This window comes from Lissotriton helveticus, chromosome 6 (assembly GCF_964261635.1).
Source record: "Lissotriton helveticus chromosome 6, aLisHel1.1, whole genome shotgun sequence".
Taxonomy (NCBI): Eukaryota; Metazoa; Chordata; class Amphibia; order Caudata; family Salamandridae; genus Lissotriton; species Lissotriton helveticus.
Window position 1 is genome coordinate 1,622,475,964 of NC_136067.1, and position 18,477 is coordinate 1,622,494,440.

Genomic DNA, 18,477 nt, shown 5'->3' on the forward strand with positions numbered 1-18,477 from the left:
GGGAGCTAGCAATTATGAAGAAGCTGCTTTATGCAGCCAAAAATAATGTTTCAGAAATGTTTTGGCATCTAGTTACACACAACAGCAGCATCAATGGGGCATGACATACTAACAACACATATTTTAACTACCGAGTGGGTGCCCCATTTTTTCTGTCCTCCAGAGCCCCTTCATCCTCTGAACATCCTCACTACTGGTCTGCCTGATCCCCAAAACACTAACCCCATTGACAGCAATTTTACCATCTCTGTGGCTGACAGCATAGCAGCCCTTGAAGCCCACAGGTTAGGGAAGGCTCCTGGCTTGGATATAATTCCAACTGAGCTCTACTATTCTAACTTCAATGTATGGGTACCATACATTAATACTTTATGTAATGCAATTCTGCAGGGAGGCCCAGTCCCAGAATCAAGGATGGGTACAGAGATTGTCCCTATTTTTAAAAAAAGGGTCACGTAATGTTCCAGGTAATTATTGCCGAATCAGTCTTATTGATAACCTGCAAAACTGCAAAAACAAATGTTGCAAACAAATCTTAGATAATCTTAATGAGTGGCTGTCGAAACATCGTATCTTAAGCCAATTTCAAGTGAGCTTGAGATACAAAGTAAGCACAATCGACCAGGCCTTCTTTTTCCAATTAATCAAGTGGAAGGCAGTGACTTTGGAAAAGGGTATTTTGTATGTAAATTTTCAAAAGAATGATAGAATGCATTCCAATTTACAACTTGAATCCATGTTTTAATGTTTGCGCTCAGGCAAAATTGTTGCATGCCGACTTGCGTGTTTGGCACATGGAGCATGCACTCAGCTCAAAAACACACGTCGCACAGCAGACAAACTGTAGAAGAATCCATTACTCTTCAATGTTTCATTTATTGCAAGCTTTGTTAACCATAGTTAGTCCGTCCAATTCATCATATCTTTCTTCAGTTTTTTTCAAAAGCTTTCATATAGCCCATCTTTTTCAAATACTAGGGAAATGCCTATCCAGGCCTTTTACGTAGCACGTGGGATTATGTAGCCCCAGGCAGCTCCATTTAAAATGACACAATGCATTTCCGGCTAAAACGCTCTTCCTCAGGAGTAGCTGTAAAGTTAAAAACAAGCATCAATCTGATGTGTATTTAACATAATAATGTACATAACGTGTTTGTAACTCATCTGCCAGAATCTGTATTCAATGTATCACTATCAAACGTATTTCGCCATTATCATTTTCTCTATGTGAAAACATAATTGCACCCGCATCATCAGTAAAGTGTCCCCCTGAGAGAGGGTGAATGCACATATTCTTTTGGAAAGGTCAAGTGTTTGGAAGGTTGTTTTCGTTTAGGAGAGTCGGTGGACAATTTACTGAGGAAGCAGTTGGAATTATGTTTTCACATAGAGAAAATAATAATGGCGAAACAAGTTTGAACTTTTGGTCCCGAGCCCAACTCAAAAGTGTGAGCTTATCCTCCATGTGCAGCTTAACTGCATCTTTTTTTAATTTTAAGTGTTCTTTGAGGAGTTTTTAGATTATCTGCAAACCCAGCTTCTTAGGAAATTGTATATACAAGTTATATTGGGTACTCTTCCATTAGCATCTTTCACAAAACATTGGTCTCACCCAAAGACAGGTCATGACAAATACCCTTCATGTACTCTTAACAGCGAAGGTGTTGAGCATTTTTTTTGTTTTTCTACCCCGATATAGGCTGGAGCGATTAAAATGTATTAGACCTCTCTGCCTATCTCTGGGACTTAGATATTACTGGAAAGCAGCAAGGATTTGTAAAACAGAGCCACACCCCAAGGTAGTGCTCACTGTGATTGAATTCCTTCAATCAGCTTGGTATAAACAATCAAAATTACTTAAACATTGATTAGGAACATGCATATTGTTTTGCCCTTGCACATGTATTAACCTTGTACTGACCACCCTTTGTTTGAATACTGTTTACTAGTTACTACATGTCTTTAAAACCTTAAGGAGTTATTATCCTAAAATATGTTTGCTTTCGGAGCATGCTCATTTCGTAGCAAATTGCACTTTCTCCTTAGCACAAGCACTAATCTTGAACTGATCACTATTTGACCAAGTGATGTTTATCAGCTTCTAAATTTGCTTTTAAAGCCTGATATGTTATTCTTTTTATACAACGTGTTTAGTCTATGCTTGTCAATTTGCATTGTAATGTTTTACTATGTTTTATGAATTTTTATATGTTATCAATTAATTTAAATAATTCAAACTGACAAATAAAGAGAAAAAGAAAACATATTTAGTAGGGAAGTTGGCTTCTTGTATTTAACCGTTCTTTCCTTTAACTGAATTGCCAACAAACGTTTACTACCAAATGGTCACAAAGCAATTGTCAAAATCCAAACACATACTTTTGTTACTCATTTTAAGCATTTGCATTTTAATCAGAGCCTAATACTTTCTAATATTAATCTTCCTCCTTTTCAGTTCAGAAAGATGTTTATTAAGATTGAATAACACATTGGTATACAATAGTAAAAAAACAAGAAAAATAATGAGAACATATGTAATACATCAGTTAGATTGGAAAGCATAGGAATGAGTAAAATAGTATTCCAATAATGACTAAAGGAATGACATCAATTTTATCATAAAACATAAAAAAATGAGAAAGAGATCGTTACAAAGCAGAGAAAACATTGTAATGCATTAAAAATATAAATAGAATTATAAAAAAATAAAAAAGGAAGTCATGGAGGTTTAGGTACTTCTTGTTGTATAGGTGTGGATGAAAAGTATAACCGGTTCCCATAAATCTAGTCGTTTGGGTGCTAAATTTTGTGGATATACAAAAGTAGTGTCCAGTCTATGATTGTAGCAAATAGCATACCACCAAGCTTGATACGAAAGCTTGGTGAAATCTTTCCAATTTTTGGTTATTTGTTGGAAGGCCACTGCCAACAATAAATAGATAACCTTGACATTCATGTGAGTATGTTCCCAAATAGGTGACAAATTACCTAGGAAGATATGTAGAATAGAAAAGGAATGTTTGGAGTGAAAAATTGAATTAATTTGCGTCTAAACCTGGTCCCAAAAATGACGAACAAATTTACATGTGAACAACAGGTGAAGTAGATCTGCATTTGGTGTTGAGCAAGACCAACAAGTATGCGAAGTGGTGGGACAATATGTATGCAGAGTGGAAGGAGTAAGTAGGAGTCTATTATAGATAAAGAAGAGAGTTTGCGTAGTATTAGCAGCTCTAGAGGATTTCCTAATTTTAAGCCATATTTTACTCCAAAAATCCGTAGCCCAAGAGATATCTAGATCCTTTTCCCAAGATAATTCTATTTTAGTTTTGTCTCGTGGGAGGGATGGGGAGTGTAAACACTTGTAAATAAGAGAAGCTTTAGAACCACGAAGTATTAGAGTAAGTAGAGTATCTACATGCGGAAGAGCAGGAAGTGTGTCTGGAAGGGATACTCCATATTGCAGGTGGGCAGATTGAATAGCCTGTATTAAAGTGGAGTATTTGATGCGGAATGAAGAGGGAAGACCTAAAACAACGCTCGCCTGTGCAAAGGACATAAGTAGATTATTACAATATAATTGATGAACCCATATAATTCCCCGGGAATACCAAGATTTCCAGAAAAAGGATTTATTATTAATTAAAATGTGTGTATTATGCCAAATAGGAGATTCATAAAAAGACATGAGGGAAGGTGCAGGAATAATTTTTGATGTATATTTAAGAATAGGAGTAGAAACATATTGAGGCTTACGTGTAAAGGATAAATACTCGTGGAAAGAAAAGGGGGAAAGAAAAGAACGTTCGAGTTTTGTCCAGAGAGGACAATTGGTAGATGAATCTATAAGCCAGCGAGAAGATTGGACTAATAGAAAAGATTTATGATAGAAAGGGAAATATGGGAAGTTAGTCCCACCTTACAATTTAGGACAGATTAGTTTGCGAAGAGACATACGTGATTTCTTGTTACCCCAAAGAAAAGTAGAGAAGATAGAATTCATTTTTTTAAAATACTTAAGGGGAATTGGTACTGGGATATTTTAGAGCGTGTATAGAGCAATGGGAGAGAGCATCATTTTGATTGTATCTAAGCGACCCCACCAAGACAAATACAAAGGGTGCCATTTTGCCGTCAAGGAAGATAACCGATCAATACATTTGTCCATACATCGTGATACTGTCCCCTGAATAGAAGGGGAAAAATGTAAACCTAAATATTTAATGGACTGGGGACTCCAAGAAAAACCGGATATAGTAAAATCAGCACTAAACGTATACTTCGTCAAAGGTAGTATCTCACACTTATCTTTATTTAATTTGTAGCCGGATACCGATGCAAAGGAGTCAACCTCAATTAAAAAAGCTGGTAAGGAGGCTTGAGGATTTGATAAAAATAAAAGAACATCATCAGCATATGCTGCCATTTTAATTGTGGAATCTTGAAAAGTAAAGCCATGGATGTCCGTGTTTTGACGAATCCTAAGTAAGAAAGGCTGCAGAGCGATGTTAAAAAGGAACGGAGAAAGAGGACATCCCTGTCTAACTCCTCTTGCAAGAGTGAAATAGGAGGAGATGCTCCCATTGGCAGTGACAGCAGCCGTTGGATTAGAATACAGAATAGAAATCAGAGAAAGAATTTTGGGTCCAAAGCCAAACCATCTAAGTGCATTAAAGAGATAAGGCCATTCAACTCTATTGAATGCCTTTTCCGCATCCAAAGCAATGGCAGCGAGAGGTTGAGATAGGTGGGAAGTTTTGGAGAGTATATAAAAAAATTGACGGGTATTATCTGTGATAAGCCGTCCCTTAACAAAGCCAGATTGTTCAGAGCCTAGCAACTCTGGTAATTGAGCCTCCAAGCGCAGCGCCAGAGCCTTGGAAAAGATTTTATAGTCCACGTTAACCAGAGTAATGGGTCTGTAATTTTTGCAATGTTGAGAGTCCTTACCTTCCTTAGGGATCAGACAAATAAGGGCAGCGGAAAAGGAAAAGAAAGAATAAGGGTGTGTAATTTGGGGAGTAATAAAGAGGCAAAATGAGTATAAAATTCGACCATAAAACCATCTGGGCCTGGAGCTTTATCCTTTTTAAGAATTTTAAGAGCAGCGTGGAGTTCTTTCTCTGTAATATCCATTTCCAAGGAAGACATATCTGGACGAGAATCAAATGGGAGACGAATATTAGAGAGGAATTGAGAGATAGAATGATCAGATGATAAGGTTTCAGAAGTGTAAAGTGTTTTATAGAAGTGGAGAAATTCATTCAAGATATCTTCATCTATGAATTTTAATGAGTTATCGGAGCCATAGATAGAATCTATATTAAGTTTATTCTGTTTGGTTTATAGGTAGCCAGCAACTTTCCAGCTTTGTTTTGGCCGCCATAGAATTTGGCACTCGATTTTAAGAGATAGTTAGATGCATTATTAGTGGTGTCTTGATTAAATTGAAATTTGATTTTTAGGTCTTCTGATAAGCAATCTTTTGATTTGGAGGAATAAAAGGAGTGTTCTAATTGTTTAATCTTAGTAAGAAGGTCATTATTTTTTTGGCGCGCTATTTTACGCTTATTGGAGACATAACGAATAATAAAGTCTCTAGCTGAGGCATTAAAAGCATCCCAGATTGTATGATAGGATAACTCATCTGTTTGATTAAGAGTGAAGTATTCTGTGAAAAAGGAAGTGAAGGAAGAAGAAAAAACAGGATCCAGAAGAAGAGCATTATTAAAACGCCATTCACGAGGGCAAGTAGGTTTATGTAGAACATCAAGGGTAATGGTAACAGGAGCATGATCTGAAGTCAAAATGGAACCAATATCCGACCGGACTAATGACTGGGAAATATTATGAGAAACAAAAATATAATCTATGAGAGACTGAGTGTGATGTGTGGGTGAGTAAAAGGAAAATTCCCGTAACATAGGATTGCAAAGTCTCCATGCATCAATAAATTTGTGTTGTTTTATGGTGTGTACAAATGACTTATAAGATCTGTGAGGGGTAAACGGAGTCAATGAGTTGCGATCTAAAAAGGGGTCAAAGACGTCATTACAATCACCTGCAAGAATAAAATTAGCATCATAACATTGTGTAATTTGTTGAGAGAGAGTGGTCCAAAAAGAAGGGTCACCAACTGTAGGAGCATAGATATTCAATAGGGAGACTGTGACATTGTCTAACAAAAAAATTAACAAATACCCATCTTCCCAATTGATCATGACTATGTGAGAGGAGTTTAACAGTCAGGGACTTCCGAAAAAGAATAGCGACTCCATTACGTTTACCGTCACCTGGAGACAACAAAACGTCTCCCACCCATCCTCTCTTCAGTTTTGCGGATTCCTCATCTGTTAAATGAGTTTCTTGTATGCATGCAATGTCTGCGTCCAATTTAGCTAGGTGCGTCAAAACTCTTTGGCGTTTAATGGGTGAATGTAAACCTCTGACATTCCATGAAATAACTTTTAAGGGCATAGGAAAAAGTTACAACATAATAATAGATTCCAATGAGTAAAACAGTTCAAAACAAATAGATTACAATGAGTATCCGACCAACTGAATATGAAACAAGAAGAAGAAATGAAGAAAGAAGAACAAGAAAAAAAAGGATAGATGAAAAGATGCGCCATGATAAGAAGTGAAAAAGCAAAAAGAGATGGGTGAATGGGCAGATACAGCAGGTTAAAAAAAAGGAGAAGAAAAGAAGGTAGAAGCTAGTAGTAAAAAGCGTGTAGAAAGATGAAAAAAGGAACTTACATAAAATCCATAATATACGGGGAGTGGAGAAATGGAAGGCCACACTGAACAATGACACGTCCAGGACCCACAGGGAAAGGCAGGAGGGAGAACGGAATGAACGAACAAACTTCAAAGATGGAGGGAAAAAGGGAGCACAAAATACAACCTGTGGAGATAAAAAATGGGAGTTAAGTAACCTCGATAATGAAGATCAATGATATAAAATAATGAACCTCAACATAATAACCTCGTAATATAAAACAAATAGAGGAAAAGCTTTGTCAGTAGAGCAGAACAACATGAAAAAATAACGTTCACTGCATAGGGTCTATTGCTTAAAGAGAGTTCACCGATGAGGCAGTCTCCATGGTATCAGCCTGAAAGGAGTAGAGAAAACTCTTTAATTTGAGTGGATCTTCATATGTTGTGATTCTGTTGTTGACAGTCACCTTGAATAAGCATGGATGAAAAAGGCCATATTTTGCATTGATTGAGCGTAGTTGCGGTCTCAAAGATAAGAATTCTTTGCGTCGATCTGCAGCCGCTTTAGCGTAATCCTGAGAAAAAAATAGAGGTTTTCCTGACCACATTATGCGATTCATCGCTCTGGCAGCTGAAAGGACCATCAATAAGTCAGTATATTCAAGGAAATACAAGATTACCCCTCTTGGTTTGTTTGTGAATGAAGAGGACGATGTTGCACGTGATGGAGGTCCTAGGCGATGCGCTCTCTGGATATTTAAAGTAGTGCCCTCAGGTAACTTAAGAAGCGTCGGAAGAAATGTTTTAAAGAAGGCAGGTGGGTCCGACCCCTCCGTTCCTTCAGGAAGTCCATAAATACGAAGATTGTTCCTTCGATTTCTATTTTCTAAATGTTCAATCTGTTTGTGGAGTACAGATACTTGTGAAGAAATAGACTCCACTTTGGATGTGGAAGAAGAGATGGATTCAACATTTCGTTCCAACACAGTAACACGTTGATCTATGATAGACCATTTATCTGAAAGCATCTGAAGTGTAGATTTAGTTTCCTCAATGAATGGTTTCAGCGCTTCAGTCTCATCAAGTAATAAGTCCATTGTAACAGAGGACGACTGTTTAGGCGGGGAAGGGGGGTCTTTTTTCAACCTTTTTGTAGAAGCTTTGGTGACAACAGAACTATAAGTAGTAGGAGGCGCTGTAGCACCCTTAGGAGAGGAATCTGAGGACTCCATGGAGAGACAATCAAAGCGAGAGCTTGTACGTATCAAAAATCTGCGAATTGAAGGTTGAGGCAAGGAAGAAACTTTAGACATCATCATCACAAAGCTTTATTCGATTTTGAGAATTAAAATCATAAAAGCATACAAACAAATAACACAATACATTCTAAAAACATTTTTAAAATAAGTCTCATAATAACTTTAGATTTGCACAGTTAACACAGTACACAACCTTTAGGCAACGTTATAGGTCACAGTATTCTAAGAGATTTAATAATTACGGCACAATGAACCGTAAGACGACGGTTTGGGACAGTTAGGAGCCAGTGAAAAACTACTGCCATTACTTAAATTACTTAAACTTAAATGGGTTCCTCTGCCCACTGGGATGTTAACAAAACCCCGGGTACTAGGTGAAAACCTACAGGGCGTATAAGGGTAGAAATCATATAATCTCATAATAACTTTAGATTTGCACAGTTAACACAGTACACAACCTTTAGGCAACATTATAGGTCACAGTATTCTAAGAGATTTAATAATTACGGCACAATGAACTGTAAGACGACGGTTTGGGACAGTTAGGAGCCAGTGAAAAACTACTGCCATTACTTGAATGGGTTCCTCTGCCCACTGGGATGTTAACAAAGCCCCGGGTACTAGGTGAAAACCTACAGGGCGTATAAGGGTAGAAATCATATAGATCCCAAATAGAGATAGCACCATCTTCATTTTGAGGTAGCCATGTTTGCAAGTATGGCACAATGTGTCTGCTCCTAAATCGTACCAGGATCAAATCCCCCAAGATGTCTTTTTTAAGCGGTCCAAGCCATCCCACCCTCCGGACACTTATTATACGGCCATCAAGATGGTAGGGCAGAGGTCTGTTTTTTGATAACCAGAACTTGACGTTATTCATAAGTTCATTGTGTCTCTCAATTTTGTCTTTTGTTAGTTCAGGGACTCCCGATAGAACTATTACAAAAGGCGCCGCTTCTGGCGGTAAATGTATATGGGTAGTTCGCACATGTTTAGGTGGGATGTGGCTTGGTGTTGTCGCTTTCTGGGGGCCTGTGGAATTGATGGGCAACAAAGGAGTAGTGGTTGAGCATTGAATCGGTGCCGCAACATATGGAGTAATCGGGATAGGTAGATTTGTGAGGGCGGTTATTGACGAGCAGTCAGTTGTTACTACGTGGGCTGCTGGTTTCAGGAAAGATTCAATGGAGATCTCCAGCCTCGAGAGCTTATTCTCCATCGTATTGATTTTATCCATCAAGGGATGTATTAAAGATTTCAGCAATTGCTCGATCATGGTCAGGAGGGCCTGATGGGGAGATGGTGTCAAAACATCCAGATGAACAACAGGTGGCACAGAAGGAGGAGAAATAATTAAAGGTGGAATTGGACTTACAGAAAGTTTATCAGACGTTAGAGATTTAGTAAGACTCCCATTATCTTTGTCCCCCTCGATCTTCCTTTTGGCAGGCGTGACCCTGGAAGGTATAGATTTTGTATCCGGAGGAGATTTCAGCTCCCTTGTAGGTAATCGTGGGCTGCTGCATTTTTGCGTGGGGGAAAATGCTGCCGGAACATATTTAACCTTGCACAGACTATTTAGATCATCCAGCCATGGGAAGTTGGATGGAGAATGTGCGAATATGTCATCTGGGATTGTATTGGGCATTTCCCCTGCTTTAGGCTTGGGCATGTGATTATGAAATACAAGTCGGTTAATTACCTCAACAAGCAACCAAAAGGAGTGGCCCGTCCCCGTCCTCCTCTGTCCGAAGAGGGCCGTAGAGGGCCCGCCCTTTGCCCGGGCTTAGCCCCGCGCCCGCCCTCGCGCGCGTCCCGCGGGGCCTGGAAAGAGGGCTGACTGAAATAGGCTCTGGTAACAAGGGGGTGTGGCCGCCACCTTCCGAGTCCTCCCGCTGCGTCCTGGAATGGCCGTGCACTTCACTGTGCACCCGCTGCGCCTCCCGCGAAGCGGGAGACGCGAGGTCTGTTTTTGGTTCCCCCGGTTGCAAGGGGGTGTGGCCGCCGCCTCCCGAGTCCTCCCGCTGCGTCCTGGAATGGCCGTGCACTTCACTGTGCACCCACTGCGCCTCCCGCGAAGCGGGAGACGCAAGGTCTGTTTTTGGTTCCCCCGGTAGCAAGGGGGTGTGGCCGCCGCCTCCCGAGTACTCCCGCTGCGTCCTGGAATGGCCGTGCACTTCACTGTGCACCCGCTGCGCCTCCCGCGAAGCGGGAGTCGCGAGGTCTGTTTTTGGTTCCCCCGGTAGCAAGGGGGTGTGGCCGCCGCCTCCCAAGTCCTCCCGCTGCGTCCTGGAATGGCAGTGCACTTCACTGTGCACCCGCTGCGCCTCCCGCGAAGCGGGAGACGCGAGGTCTGTTTTTGGTTCCCCCGGTAGCAAGGGGGTGTGGGCGCCGCCTCCCGAGTCCTCCCGCTGCGTCCTGGAATGGCCGTGCACTTCACTGTGCACCCGCTGCGCCTCCCGTGAAGCGGGAGACGCGAGGTCTGTTTTTGGTTCCCCCAGTAGCAAGGGGGTGTGGCCGCCGCCTCCCGAGTCCTCCCGCTGCGTCCTGGAATGGCCGTGCACTTCACTGTGCACCCGCTGCGCCTCCCGCGAAGCGGGAGACGCGAGGTCTGTTTTTGGTTCCCCGGTAGCAAGGGGGTGTGGCCGCCGCCTCCCGAGTCCTCCCGCTGCGTCCTGGAATGGCCGTGCACTTCACTGTGCACCCGCTGCGCCTCCCGCAACTTTTAGACAATTTTCCCATAAGCCTGGAACAGGCGTTATAGCAGTAAAATGTGACAAGTATCTTGAGGCAATATGCATATAAATAAAAATAAAAAAAATAAGAAAGCTCATATGAAGAGAATAATACGAGGAACAGACATAAAGAGCATATGCAGTAGTAAGAATAAGGCTCAATAAGTTAACAATTCAAATACCATAGCATTAGAATGCATGTAGTTGTGGCCAAAAAGCATAAAATAATAGGAATTCTGTCATAAATGAGAAGCAAAATAGAGCATGATCAGAAAAGAGAAAGAAAAAATACACCAATAATGCTATGCTTCAATGAAAGGAGTGTCCAGAGAAAACCAGGCATGTAAAATGCTTAAATACCATAAAGCAACAATACAGTAGTGCCTTGCAAGAAACTATGAAAACATTGGTAGAAAATAGTAGTGCCAAATGGAGGTTAAATAGTCAAAAACTCCATACATGCGAAGGGCTGAAGGAAAAAAAAAAGTCACAAAATGGCGCCAGAAGAATGAAAGTCACTGTATTGTGAGAGAACCATGTCGAAACAGGCTTGCAGTGAAGGCTGTCCGTTTAAAAATACCTGCAGGAGAGTAGGTAGGTCACTGTGAGGTGCTCGAAGGAGAGAGCATACCGCTAGGTGGAAATGCACTTCTAAGATACCGCTAGGAGATGCAACTCCGTCCGCGGCATTAGGGCTGCAAAATGGCGGCCGCAATCTCAATAATCTCCGTCACAGGGAATCGTCGACAGAAAGTTCCGAGCCCTGCAGGTTTAAGGCATTGGAAAGGCAGCAATCACGGCTCCATATCCTCACACAGCTTGTCCTTGAAATACAAGGCTGTCCGTGAGGTCAGCAAAAGCGTTCACTCTGTTTTCCCGGCAGCCGCCCCGGAGCGTCACTGAGGAACCGCCATTGCAGTCGGGTGCAAGCCACGCCCCCTCTTCCTCCTTTTCAAAATGTGCACAAATCAGAGCCATTGCCCTTACTCCTTTATAGTTATTGCTAATTGGCGTATACATAGAGTGCAATCTGTCCTTGTTATGGCCAGCACCCTATTGGTTGTCCAGCCTATAACTTTCGGAACGCTGAGTGACACATCATTTTTCAGACTTGAACTGGATACCAGTCTCTGTAACCCTGGTACCTCTCCACAAGAACATACACCTGCACAGGCCGTATGTCAGTATTGGTCCTAACCCGCGCAGGAGTTGGCCAACACCATGATTCACAGTGTTGAAAGGAATGTGTGTTCACATGTCATTCTTTTTTTCCCTCACCCGGGCATGGACATTAATGAAGTTGACATTTACAATATGAATGTTCTCCATCACAGTACTGACCCTTTATTTATCTGTTAAGTACCCATAACTGATCAACAAGCATTCTTGTTGAGCACAACGTCGCCTGAAAACCTCCAAGGACAAGATCTATTAAGCAATTTGAATTGTACAGTTTACTGTACCAGTGAGGGAATGCACCTCATTGTGCATAAAATCAATACACATGAAGCACTTGGTGTTTTGTGGGAATGAGACAATGGGGATGGACAAATAAAAATGTGTGATAAGAAATATTTTGATGAAGTATTAAAACAAGTGCCCTCTTCTTTATGGTCTGAACATTCAAAGTAAGCTTTTTGTGTACTTTCAGCTGACCCCATGTCGCATCCCACACTGTCCTCTTCTTCCGGACACCAAAACCAGATTTCAACCCATCATCGCAGAGCAAACTAAACAATACATTGTATTGCCTAATATGTAACACCTCTATTGTCCTATAAAAAAGACGGGTATGAAAGAGTGTTATCACTTTGTGTGGGCCATAAATAAAGTTGTAATGCCCAACTCTGTAGTACCCAATCCTGTTACCATCATATTATGTAATCACATCTCTGTGAAAGGGTTTACAGTTGGTTGATCTGTGATCTTCTCTGTTCCCATTTACAAAGAGAGTCAAAATCTCTTTGCGTTCCAATTCGGCAGAGGCCATGTATGTGGTAAAGTCTCCCTCAGGGATTTAAAGGGTCTCTTGCTCAATACGTTGATGATTTGTTACTCACTTCTGTCACTCAGGACCAAAGCAAGGTTGATACAATACATGTGCTCATAGAGTTGGATAAAAAAGGCATAAGGCTTTGAAAGAGAAATTACAATTTTGTTTCCCACATCAGGACCCCAGGCAAACATAGTCAGCGTTCCATGCTTGCAGCCTGGATACGGTGGAAAATAGGTCAATGGAATCTCATCATATAGGGAAAACTAGAACACTATCTATATGATTTCACACACTTACTCCCTGATGTTAAAGTCATGTCCAGGTCAATAGTGGCAGACTCTTATTTAATATAATTCATGGCTCAGAGCCTGCCCTTTGTCAAAAAAGGCATTGTCTCTCTCTGTTTACACCAATTCGTACTTGTATTTTCCTGCACGACACCCACCTTGCCATAAAATGATACGATTGTATCCTATATAGGATTACATTTTCTCTCCACTGGTTCAATATATTTATCTGTCCTACTCTGTTTCCCAGTCGGTGATAGTAAACTATATCCCTAACATCAAGGTTGCACAGTGCCATCCCTTGACTCAGACAGATCCAACCGGGAGCAAGCTTCAGTTCTGCATTTCTGTCTCTCTAAAGCCCTTTCTTTGCCCTAGTTCGTTGCCTAGAACTGAATCCAGCTTCTCTTATGCCCACTATGATTGTTTACTTTTTACTGAACATTGTGGTAAACCCAATATTGATCTGTCTGATGCCACTATATGCAACAGTGTACTTGTTTATTATGTGGATGAATGATGTTTTAGAAAATCTGTTGCTGAATAGGCAGTATGTACACTGTATGAGGAGATAGATTTATAGCAATTACCCAGGTGTCTCTGCCTAGGTGGCTGAACTTGTCGTTCTCACACATACTTGCATTTTGACTTGACGCAAAATTGCAGTTGGATTTACTAATTGTAAGTATGTGTTTGGTGTGACCCACAATTTTGGGCTGTTATGGATTCACAGGGGTTTCCTTCCTTCTGCTGGAACACTTCTAAAGAACAGGGCATGAAAGAAATGCTAGATGCTCTTAAGTTGCCATGTAAAATTGGCATTGTTAAATTTCCTGCTCACCAATCCTCTCTAGAGGAAGTATCTCAAGGTAATGCCTTTGCCAATAGGATAGCCAAGTTAGCATCTTTGTCTCCGAATCATGAAATGGCTATGTAAAGTATATGAACTGAAGAATTTCCTGTACCTACATTTAAAAACTTGTCTTTCTTATGGGATAGAAATCTGAAAATGAAAAACGGAATTATAAAAGAAACCCACTGGGCATGAGGATTGATAGAACAGGGAGAGTGCTAGTCCCAAAATATCTGCTTCCAACCTCACAAAGTTGTAGCACGGTCATGCTCATGTTGGAAGGGATGGTATGATTCTTGCATCAGCAACCCATTGGTTTTTGCCCTTATTTCCCTCAGCCACACAAAACATTTGCCATTCATTTACCACCTGCCAAGCCCATAACATTAGAATAAGGAATTAAGACCACTCGTGCCACCCGCTTACCTCTTCGGTGCCCCTTCATGCACCTACAGCTAGACTAGATTTAGATGCCTAAATATTGCTCCTAATCTTATGTTACTGCAATTGTGTGTATATTTTCTGGCTGAATTGAGGCTTACACATCTTCCCATACATTCTTAGGTTGAGGCATACACGTTTCCATGCCAATGCTATTACAGTGCCCAAGAAACTCCCCAGCAGTGTAATATCATTTTGGGTATCCAATTACAGCTTACTAGTGATGATGGAACTCACGTTGTTTCTTCTGTAGTGAAGGAAATGTGAAAGCCCCAGGGAGAGAGCAGAATTTTCTTTGTGCTTATCACCCTGAATACTCGGGTATTGTGAAGCGTTAGGCAAGGCTGGAGGGAGGGACTCGAGTTTCTGCGTGTTTGCAACCCCAGCCTTCTTTCGATGCAGCTTCTCCTTCTAACCATTACCAGCTCCATCTGAGGTTGTTGGAATACTTCCCATTATCAGATCCCACAGTCAGTCTGGCAAGCTAAGTTTGCAGCAAGCCTTATTTTATGGTCAAAGGTGTGGAACTTCATTGAAATAAAAGGTGTTGGGCACCACACAATGTATTGCACCCTGCCTGTTGCCCACATAAGAGACTGCTTGTGTACAGTGAAAACAATTATTGGCACCTCTTGGAAGGTGCCAACTAGACTTCAAACTTTCCCCTTTTGCACACATTTGCCAACCGATGCCTTAGGGGTGTGCCCATGGTTCCTATCTCTTTGGCAAAGTAGCAACTTGGCTTCATTTGTTCTTTCATGGATACCGTCCCAATCAGTGCAACTATGTTACTTCCCTGATACCCCTGGATAATAGAAACGTACATTTCCCCAAGCTGACTATCCAGCCTGCTACCATCCATTTTACTGACACTGTTAATGGCATGGCTTCTGAGTCCTGAAACTGTAACATTTTTGTAGGACACAATGAGTGTGACATCACCATTCCTGTCTAACCGAATTAGGGGTGGGGTACCACCAGTAGTCCTGTTTTATTGTAGTAAACCCAACAATCAATACATAACTTACTTTCTCTGTACAAACCAATCCTATGCCCAGCTGGCCAGGGACTAGTTAGGAACCTGGTACTCCATGTATGTTAATCTTACCTTGCATCACACAGGCTTCCTCACCATAAAAGAGTACCCCAAGGTATTTCAGAAGCTATCAGTTTCTCTGCCCTCATATTCCCAATGCATGATATTGGAACGACCATCCCTGAAGTTCAAGCCATTACTAAGGTATTGGAGGAGCTAGTGAATGTCACCAAGTTCCCTATAGGATATATCAAAACAGATTGAGTCCCAGAAGACTGTCGTATGGTAGAATTAAATGGCTCTGGATTTTGTTGTGGCTGCCAAGGGTAGAGTGTGCGCCACAGTTGGTGCAGAATGTTGCTCCTATATACTTAACACCACCCTCACCATCAGTGAACAAATAGATAATATTAGAGACAGTGTGAAGGAGTTGTAAAAACAAAACACTAGTTTGGATTTAGATGGAGATAGTACCTGATCCTCTTTGGAATGTGTTTTTGGAGAGTGAGGAATGAAGATTCTTTAAATTGCATAGGCTGTTTATATTCCCCTGATTTTACTTTACATTTTTATATGAATTCGCACGTGCCCTATTCATTGTCTTAACAATAATAAAGGTTCTGCCCCTTTTTTTCCTTTGACTATTCCAGAAGACAATGGTAGCCCTAAGAGTTTTTCTGAATTTAAGATGAAAGGCGCCTGGATACCCTGACAGGTGATAAGCTTCATTGTACACATCCACATAACATAACACGGTTGCCATCATGATGAGCTGAATAATGAAGTAAATAGATTTATGTCCATCAATTTGATGTATTTCACCAGATTTTGCAAACGTATGGAATGATAAGTTGCGCGAAAATGATTCGAAATCACCATAGTAGCTGATGCCATGTTGATAGATTTACTGCCATATTTGTTGCCCATGTTGCGCATACTCTGTACTGCTTTCTCGACTCTGACATTTTCGTCCTTACTATTGTGCTTGGCACTGCTAAGCAGGGATTCACAAATGACTAGCTCATGTATATTTTTCGAATGTATGACGTTACAACGAATTCCGTTGCAACGCATGCCTTTACCACGCATGCGTTACAACGGAATTCGTTTTCCACGCTTAACCATTACCTCGAATATTCCTTTACCACGCATACATTTACACCGTTTTTTGTTGTAAATGTATGCATGGTGAGGGCATACTCTTGATAAAGGTTAAAACTCACCCCTTACATTCCCCCAGCCTCACTCCTTATATTTACCCTTATCCCTTAATATATATATATATATTTTACTAAAATACCCCTTACCTTTTAACTTGCCTTCCCTCCATCTTCTCTGGTTACGTCCGTCGTAGTCGTTAAGAGGAAGCGGAAGTTACTTTCCGTTTCCTCCCTAACGACGTTGATTGCTTCAGCTTCGGCTTCGGCTTTACCTTCGGCTCCTCAGGTTAGTTTTGTTTTTTTGGGCGGAGACCCCCCAAGCCCCCCTTTTTATCCCAGCGCTTTATTTTTTTTTTATGGGGGAGACCCCCCAAACCCCCCTTCGTTTTTCTTTTCATTTACCACACATGCCTTTACTACGTATTTCGTAGTAAAGGTATGCGTGGTAAAACCTTTTGTTGTAACCACGCATGCGTTGTAGTGCATGCGTGGTAAATGATTTCGTGGAAACGGCTTCGTTGTAGAGGCCGTTTCCCATATTTTTCAAGGTCTTTTTTCATTTTTCTCATGAGAAAGATGTGCACTGCTGTATAACCTCATGTTTCTGTCACATGTGCTCACAATTTAAGTATATAAAGAAACCCCATAAAAAAAGTCCTGTAAATTGTTCAGGGGCTAGCATTAGATGTTCAAAACTGCTGGAGAAACAAATGGTGCCGCTGTGAAGAGGGGTCTCGCACTTTCCTTGCTTTGCTGCATATAAAATGGGCAGACATCATGTAGGCATATAAGTAGTCTATATTATCTTTGACACGTCTCACTAGCTTAGGGTAACCAGACGTCCTGGTTTTCCCCGGACGGTCCCTGTTTTCAGTGCCCGGGTGTCCCGACTGTTTGCTCCAAATTACAGAAATGTCCCGGTTTTTGTGCAGTGCCCGGGTTAAACGGAGAAATGTCCCGGTTTTAAATAGTGTCTCACACTGAAACACTATTGAAAAACCGGGACATTTCTCTGCCTACTTAGCACAGGTGCCGAGACGGGTCTCCATTGGGCTGTCTTACTGCTGCAGCAAAACCACCCGTCACTGCCTTCAAAGAGACCCGTTATAGTTCTTTCACAGTCTCATCATCCCAAAACTGAAGCATTTTCAATGTTATTTACAACGAAGCCCAAGTTTGTTGCTTATTTATCTTATGCAGCTAAGAACAACTGACAATGCGAATAGTCCTGGCTTGTTGTAGGTGTAATGTTACATGCATAGCTGTCGAGGTTTCAGATTTCTATGTGTAATGTTTTTACAATTTAAGAGTAATTATGAGTGACATTTTAACGATTATGAGTGGCACTTTCTTGCGAGCAAAATCAAGATATGAAAAGGAAGGAAACGAATAAATATCAGATATGACACCCATCTGAGCACCTAGAAACTCTGCATTAGCTGCTGCAAAGCATTAGAAATAATGGTTAAACAACTTTTATTTATACTCATGTCTAAGTAAATATACTTAAAATCATACAAATATCAGGAAACTCCCTTGCAACATATTACATCAAGGCTCTCGCTGCACACAAAGGGGCCGATTATGATAGAGGATTTTCCGCCTCCTCCGGGGCGGCGGAAGCCACCTCCGGCCCGGAGGAGGCGGAAAATCCTCTGCGGAGTCACCAAAGACCCACCGCCGCATTACGATGGCTGGTGGGTCTTGGATTCTGTCCGCTGCTTTTCCGCCGCGGTCGGATTACAACCGCGGCGGAAAAGCTCTCCTTTGGCTGGCAGTGTCTATCAGACACCGTCAGCCAAATTAGGAAGCATTAGTAAACATGCTTTTCCGCGGCGTTTTTTCCGCCGTGGAAAAGCATGTGTACTTTTGCTTTTGGGGGCCCGTTGCGGGCCCCCAGGGCGTAGGCGGGTGGGGGGTGCACATGGGGGGTACCTATGGTACCCCCCAGCATTTACATGCACAAAGCGGCAGGCACCGCACGGTG

General features: G+C 41.6%; 1 long non-coding RNA gene across 1 annotated transcript; it reads right to left on the reverse strand.

The window, feature by feature from the left end:
* Positions 1-733: 733 nt before the first annotated feature.
* On the reverse strand, positions 734-16,680 carry LOC144761841 (uncharacterized). Its single transcript, XR_013595916.1, has 3 exons — positions 16,638-16,680; positions 6,760-6,907; positions 734-1,090 (listed from the first exon to the last, which is right to left on the reverse strand). It is a non-coding gene; the product is annotated as an uncharacterized LOC144761841 (long non-coding RNA).
* Between the last annotated feature and the right edge of the window lie 1,797 nt (positions 16,681-18,477).